The sequence below is a fragment of the Boleophthalmus pectinirostris genome, unplaced genomic scaffold (genome assembly GCF_026225935.1).
Source record: "Boleophthalmus pectinirostris isolate CB_2022bp ecotype Guang Dong unplaced genomic scaffold, ASM2622593v1 HiC_scaffold_2825, whole genome shotgun sequence".
NCBI classification, from domain to species: Eukaryota; Metazoa; Chordata; class Actinopteri; order Gobiiformes; family Gobiidae; genus Boleophthalmus; species Boleophthalmus pectinirostris.
The window spans coordinates 1,279,870-1,287,645 of NW_026571290.1; positions in this window are offsets into that span (position 1 = coordinate 1,279,870).

Here is a 7,776-nt window from a genome sequence, read left to right on the forward strand (position 1 = left end):
TAATTACACTAAAAAAGTCAAGGTATATTTATATATGAGTATTTGAGTACGTTTACATGAATTGCAAAAATCTAAGCCGAGGATCTCCAACCTTTTTCCTCCCGTGAGCCTTTACAAAACAAAACTACCAGAGAGTTTCTCATTTTAAATAAATTCAGTATATAAAAAATGTTACTAGGTTCTTTTTACAGACCAAGAGTTTGTTTTTCATATCTGTAAAAAGAACCAAATAATATAAAATATCGGAAGACCAAATGAATCTCGTTGGACTAGTAAATAAAAGAGCCAGAGCCTTAGTTGGGCTACAGATGCTCATAAAATATAAACCATTTATCACTGCACTTGGGCATTAGAATTAAACATTTACAAAGGTTTTTTTATAATTCTTAAATCTCTTGTAAGAGGTTGGAGACTCCTGATCTAAACTATATTTGGTACTTCGGTTTAAAGACTTGAAATGACTTGGACTCGACTTGGACTTAAGGGCCAGTGACTCGAGACTGGACTTGAGACTTGCTCCCACCTCTGTAATTCCAAGCACCGTTTTCTGCATTTTAGCTCAACAAGTGACATTATCTTCCTCTGTTTACTGTTGGTGGGAATCGGATTGGGCAAAATCGGGGACTTTTCTTGTACAAAACTGGGAAAACTGTGACTGTCCCGGCGAAACTGGGTCGTCCGTTCACCCTGACTGTAGCGCGCTCGGGGTTTTACTGCATTCTGAAACACAAACTACTAAAAACACGGGCTGGGACTGTAATATATATATAAAAAAAAAAAAACACTAACGGGAGAGTCGCACAAATTTGCACAGATAAAATGTAATGTCGTTTTCCTGTTGAGCACTGCAATTGTGAACACGTTTGTGGTTTTCAAACGAGCGTTCAGGTCACGGGGCACGTTTTAAACTCGAGTAAAACCCGACTCACACTACAGGAAGTTTTTTAATGCTCTGTTCGACTCCGCCAATAAAACAAAGCGTTAGGGGCAGTTGGACACACAGAGGAACAAAGTACAAACTCAGGAAAGAGCGACTTTACGACTTTACGAGACGAGAAGTGAGTCGTAAAGTTAAACTGCAGCGTCCTCGTCCGTGTTAGCCGTTCGAACGTGTCCTCCGCACATCATAACCTCCGGGTCTGGTAATAATTGCATCAGATTTCAGAGGGATTTGAGGACGTTGTTCAGCTCTACCATTCGCAGAACCCGGAATGAAGCTTTCGAAAGCAGGTCTCCAAGTCTCTCAGTCGATAACGGACAAAAATAACGTAAAGCAAAAGAGAAATTCGGTTCTGTCACTGGGCAAACGTGCTTCTTCAGTTCTGGTCTGGTGGACACTGCCTTATATCTGCCTGCAGGAGGAGCTAACTACACTGAAACTACTCTGAAACTAACGCACAGACTTCGCTCTCTTCACGCTCACGTCACAAACCAGGAGGACGTTTGGAAACACGTGATTACAGTTTTTTTTTTGGGGGGCTCTGTTTGTGCCTCAGTAAGTCTGACGAAACCTAAGAAAAATTTGAAACTGTAAGATCTAAACTCTTAAACTGGTGAAATGATGTGTCCATGCAGTGAGATCAGGTCAGAGATATTTGCCGTGCATTTGCAGTGAAGTTTCATCGCGTGTTTCGAGACGCCTTCCCGGTTTGTGAGGGAAGCGTGAAAAGAGCCTCTCGTTTGCGGTTTCTGTTTGCGGACGGAGTTGTGAATCGTAGAGAGTTTGTGTCTGAGCTCGTTTGTCCAGTCACAGAACTCAGCTTCTCTTCGCTGCAAAAAGAGCTTGTCCAGAATGTAAGATCTAAACACTTAAATCTATCTGAAAATGACTTAAAACTACTGAAACAAACAAACTACCGGACAAGTTTTCTTAAAAATAAACGACCTCTAGACGAGAATGAAGTGTCGCTGAACGAGTGAGTCGATCGTAAATCTGAAAACAACCTGAAGAACCTGATGGAAGTTTTCAAATCTTGGCCAGATCAGAGAAATTTGCAGTGTTTTGCTTTGCACCGGAACAAAAAACAATATCCAGCTAAATTAAAGTGACTTAAATTAAGAACAATTTGCTTCAACTTGACGATTAACATGATCTACCAATGGAATAAGAGTGTTTTTATTAATTCAAACATCATTCGATTTTGTTTCGTCTTTTAAGTACAAAAAGTCTCATTCCACTGGAGGATCATTTTAGTCGTCGAGTGAAATTGACTCGGATCATGATGAAATTTTCTTAATTCAAGTCGTCTTAACTTGGCTGGATTTAGTTTTTTTGCAAATGTGGATTTTACGTGGACGACTGGGGGATTACACGGACGATAATAACGTAAGATAACTCTATTAATAATGCACTAAACGCCAAAAGAAACGATTCAAATTACCGTATTTTCCAGAGTATAAGTCGCACCGGCCAAAAAATGCATAATGACGAAGGAAAAAACGGATACAAGTTGCACTTTTTGCGGGGAAATTTAGTTAAAAAAAAAACAGAACAGAGGAGAACAAGCATTCAATTCTTCATCTACTTCTGAGCAGCAACTCGCGTTTTTTTTTTTTTTTTCATTGCTGTTTGAGTCTCCTCTGTTTTTCCTCACAAGTCGCTCACAAGTTTCTCGCTCACTCCAAACTTTCTCACCGTTTTCAGCTGCAGATTTCGCGACTTGCACGCCGACACACAAGCCCAGAGCGCCCCCTCCAGGCTTCAGAGTGGAAATGACAAACATCTGAAATTATACTTTTTGAATTTATAAGTCGCAAGAAACGCCCAAACCATGGGAAAAAAAATCGCGACTTATTGTCCGAAAAATACGGCGTGCGCTCTAGAGTTTAGTTCAGCTTCTGTGATTCTTCTGTGGACGAAGAAGAAGAAGAAAAAGAGGAGGAGGAGGAGGTTTGAGAAACGAGACGTCGATGGTTCAAACGCGTAAAATAGTCCCAACACTGCAAAAAAAAAAAAAAAAAAAAACACACATGCACTGTCAAAACACGAGATGGAAAAAGCCTCGGATTCTGAATCTTGATGTTTGTTTTTTTGTTTTTTTTGGCGACTTCACTTCTGTCCAAACGGTTTCACGAAACAAAAACTTCCGCACCGCTGAAACTAAAATCTGAGTTAAGACGAGTTGAATTGAGAAAGTTTCGTGATTTGAGTCAGTTTCACTTGACAATTAAAATTTTTAATCCGTCAGTGGAAAAAGAAAAGAAAAACAACAACAAATCTTCACGTAAAATAAGAAACAAAAACCGAATGTTGCTTGAATGAAGAAAAACACTTTGATTGTCAAGTTGAATCTACTCAAATAAAATAAAATGTTCTTAATTTAACTTATTTTAACTTAAATTTTGCTTTTTGCTGTGTAACTTGAGAGTATTCCTTAGAATCGAGGTAAAACTGATAAACCGATCCCGATACCACAACGATAATTGAAAAAAATCACGTTTAAAAGAAAGTGTTTTTTTGTTTTTTTTTTAAATTATCATGGTATCGGTATCAGTTTTGAGCAATCCTTAGTATCGAAATCGGGTTTTGTATCATGATAATAGTAACGGGAGGCTTGGGGAAAAGGAAATGAACTGAACTCTCGCAGAAAAACCCAACGGAAAAATCTGTGAAATCTAAAACTTTGTTCAGAATTCCGGTATTTTTTTTAAACGTGTGCATCTTTTTTTTTTTTTTTTTTTTTTTTACAGTGTGCGTACAGACTCACGAATCCCCCGATTTATGCACAAAAAGGTCGATAAAATAATTTGTTACGTGCTGTTTTTATTCTAAAGAACTAATAAACGAATAAAAAATCCCAAATATAAAGTACGGTTTATAACGACACTCAGTAATCGTACATGAAATAAAAGAGTTTGTTTAAAAGTCTCGTGTTTCAACAAAAATCACTCCTCGCGTCGTTGGAAGTCGGGTTCTGACGTTCCTTCTGTTTCTGTTCCTCGTCACTCGGAGCTCGAGTCGTGTTTTTGTTTGAGTGACTCTGTGTTCTGAGTCTGTCACATCTGCAAACGCTCTGCTCCACCGTGTGATGTCATCAGGTGGTAGTTTTCAACAGTTTGAACACAGCTCCTTTTCCCTCGAGGTCGACGACTCCACGACTGAAACGATCCAAACGAGTCTAGATCTGGACCAGGGACTGGACCAGGGACTAAACCAAGGACTGGACCAGGACTGGACCAGGGACTGGACCAGACACTGGACAGGGACTGAACAAGGGACTAAACCAAGGACTGGACCAGGGACTAAACCAGGGACTGGACCAGGACTAAACCAGGGGGACTGGACCAGGACTAAACCAGGACTGGACCAGAGGACTAAACCAGGGACTGGACCAGGGACTAAACCAGGGACTGGACCAGAGACTAAACCAGGGACTGGACCAGGGACTAAACCAGGGACTGGACCAGGGACTGGACCAGGGACTGGACCAGGGACTGGACCAGGGACTAAACCAGGGACTGGACCAGGGACTAAACCAGGGACTGGACCAGGGACTAAACCAGGGACTGACCAGGGACTAAACCAGGGACTGGACCAGGGACTAAACCAGGGACTGGACCAGGACACTGGACCAGGGACTGGACCAGGGACTGGACCAGACACTGGACCAGGGACTGGGACTGGACCAGGGACTGGACCAGGGACTAAACCAGGACTGGACCAAACTGTTGTTAAATGTTCAGGTTTGTGAGTTAAACGTGTGAATGAAACAAAACACGACTCCAGTTTTTTTTTGTGTGACGAGGAAACGACGTTGGAACAGAAACGACGTGACACGAGACATTTTAAATAAACTAAAAACACAAAACTAAAACCTCAGATCTGAAATGTGCCGTGTTAAAGTTAAACTCCGTCTGTTTTGGATGAACCGGGCTCTTCTGTTCTGGTCTCGGTTCTGAACGTCGTCGGCGAGTGCACTACTGAAACTGTATTTATTCAAGCCACTTTCACTCTTGAAGCAGATCTGTTCACGCCCGACTGTGTCCGACCTCTGACCTCCGACCCCGCGGATCCTTCTGGAACTATTTTCACGTTTCTTTTTTTAAATCACAATGTTCACTTAAAACGAGAGAGTAAAGAAACGAGGGAACAGACTTCAGATCCAGAAACGTGTGGAGTCCAGTGGAACTGAACCAGGACTGAACCCAAGGACTGAACCCAAGGACTGAACCCAAGGACTGAACCAGGACTGAACCCAAGGACTAAACCAGGACTGAACCCAAGGACTGAACCCAGGACTGAGACTGAACCCCAAGGACTGAACCCAAGGACTGAACCCAAGGACTGAAACCCAAGGACTGAACCCAAGGACTGAACCCAAGGACTGAACCCAAGGACTGAACCCAAGGACTGAACCCAAGGACTGACTGAACCCAAGGACTGAACCCAAGGACTGAACCCAAGGACTGAACCCAAGGACTGAACCCAAGGACTGAACCCAAGGACTGAACCAAAGAACCAGGACAAGGACTGAACCCAAGGACTAACCCAAGGAACCCAAGGACTGAACCCAAGGACTGAACCCAAGGACTGAACCCAAGGACTAGGACCAGGGAGTAGAACCAGGGACTAAACCAGGACTAGACCAGGTCTAAACCAAGGACTAGACCAAGCCTGAACCAGGTCTAAACCAGAACTAAACAAGGGACTGAACCAAGACTGAATGGAGTCTTGAAAATCAGAGATTAAAGGTTCCTCAGACATGAATCACTCCAAATCCAACTTCAGAAGGTCATAGAGAAGAAACAACTAGAACATGAAGAAACATCTGGAGGAACATCTGAGGACAACAGTCTGGAGGAACATCTGAGGAGGAACAGTCTGGAGGAGCATCTGAGGAGGAACATCTGAGGAGGAACAGTCTGGAGGAACATCTGAGGGGAACAGTCTGGAGGAGGAACATCTGAGGAGGAACATCTGAGGAACATCTGAGGAGGAACAGTCTGGAGGAACATCTGAGGAGGAACATCTGAGGAGGAGGAGGAACATCTGAGGAGGAGGAACATCTGAGGAGGAACATCTGAGGAGGAACAGTCTGGAGAACAGGTCTGCTTTAAGATCTGAACTTGTACAACTTGTAAATAAATAATAAATCGTAAAAATAACCTTACGTCATTTTAAGCGTCGCTGTCGAGTGAATTGCCAATAAAATAATAAAATGCAAAATAAAAATCTAAAAAAAATCAAACGTTCTGAAGAAAAACTTTCTGCCGTTTAAATGAACCTGAAACACACAGGAGCAGAACAGGACCAGGACTGAACCAGGACTAAACCAGGACTAAACCGGGACTGAACCAGGACTGAACCAGGGACTGAACCAGGACTAAACCAGATCTAAACCAGGATTTAACCTGGACTGGACCAGGAACTAAACCATGATTTAACCTGGACTGGACCAGGAACTAAACTAAGACTGACTCAGGACTAAACAAGGGACTAAAAATGTACTAAACCAGGACTGGACCGGGAACTAGACCAGGAACTGAACCTGGAATGGACCTAGGGACTGGACCAGGACTAAGGACTAAACCAGGGACTAAACCGGGTCCAAATCAGGTCTAAACTGGGTACAAACCAGGACTAAACTAAGACTGAATCAGGACTAAACAAGGGACTAAAAAAGTACTAAACCTGGACTGAGACCGGGACTGGACCAAGACTAAACCAGGACTAAACTCTCAGTTCTTTCAGCTGTTTCTTTTAAAATTTATGCTTTTTGTTCTTATCCAACACCTCAACACAAGAACTCCACAAATACTACAAAACTACTACTACTACTACTACTACAACAAATACAAGTACTACTACTACAAATACTACAAATACTTCTACTGCTATAAGCACTACTGCTACTACTACTGCTACTTACATTTGACACTTTTCTGCTGCTGAATTGGTGGTGATGCATATTGCACTTTTGCTCCTGTCGGCTCCTGTCTGCTCCTGTCGTACAGCTCGGCCCTGCCCTGTGACCTCTGCCCTGTGACCTCTGACCTGTGACCCCTGACCCGCTCACAGTGGCGTTTGACCCGGAGAGTCGCCCGTCGTGTCGCCCCCTGGTGGGAGCGCGCCGGAAAAACACGTCACGTCACTTCAGAGTTTAAGTTTTAAAAGTTTTACTCCTCAAACTTTTTTTTTTTACATTTTTAGACGCTCTGGTTTCAAAATGGAGACTTAAGAATCTAAAAAAAAAAAAAAACTGGAATGTTCCACAGTGCAGCATTAAACCTGTGTGTCGCATTTATTTTAACATCCAATTGTTTTTATTTCTCAAAAAAAAAAAAAATCTAAACCAGGACTGGACTCTCACTGTGAGCGGCGTCGCCTCTCCACAGATCTGACCTGTAGCTCGTGTGGCTTCACTCGTTTTGCCTCGAGGGACCTGGACATGTTTAATGCCGCACTGTGGAACATTCTACTCAAATCTCCACGGAGACGAGCCCAGAAGCTGCGTACGACCCCGAAACAAACGTCTAAAGAAATGAAAATAACCAAAACAAAACGACATTTTTTTGTTACGTCAACTCCAACTTCTGTTTTTTATTTTATTTTCCTTTATCTTATTTTTCCTGGTCGAGCTCAAGCAGCGGCTCTGAGGCGTCGGTTCTGAAGCTTCGAGCTCTGAAGCTTCGAGCTCTGAAGCTTCGAGCTCTGAAGCTTCGAGCTCTGAAGCTTCGGGCTCTGAAGCTTCGGGCTCTGAAGCTTCGAGCTCTGAAGCTTCGGGCTCTGAAGCTTCGAGCTCTGAGCTTCTTCTGAAGCTTCGGGCTTCTGAGCTC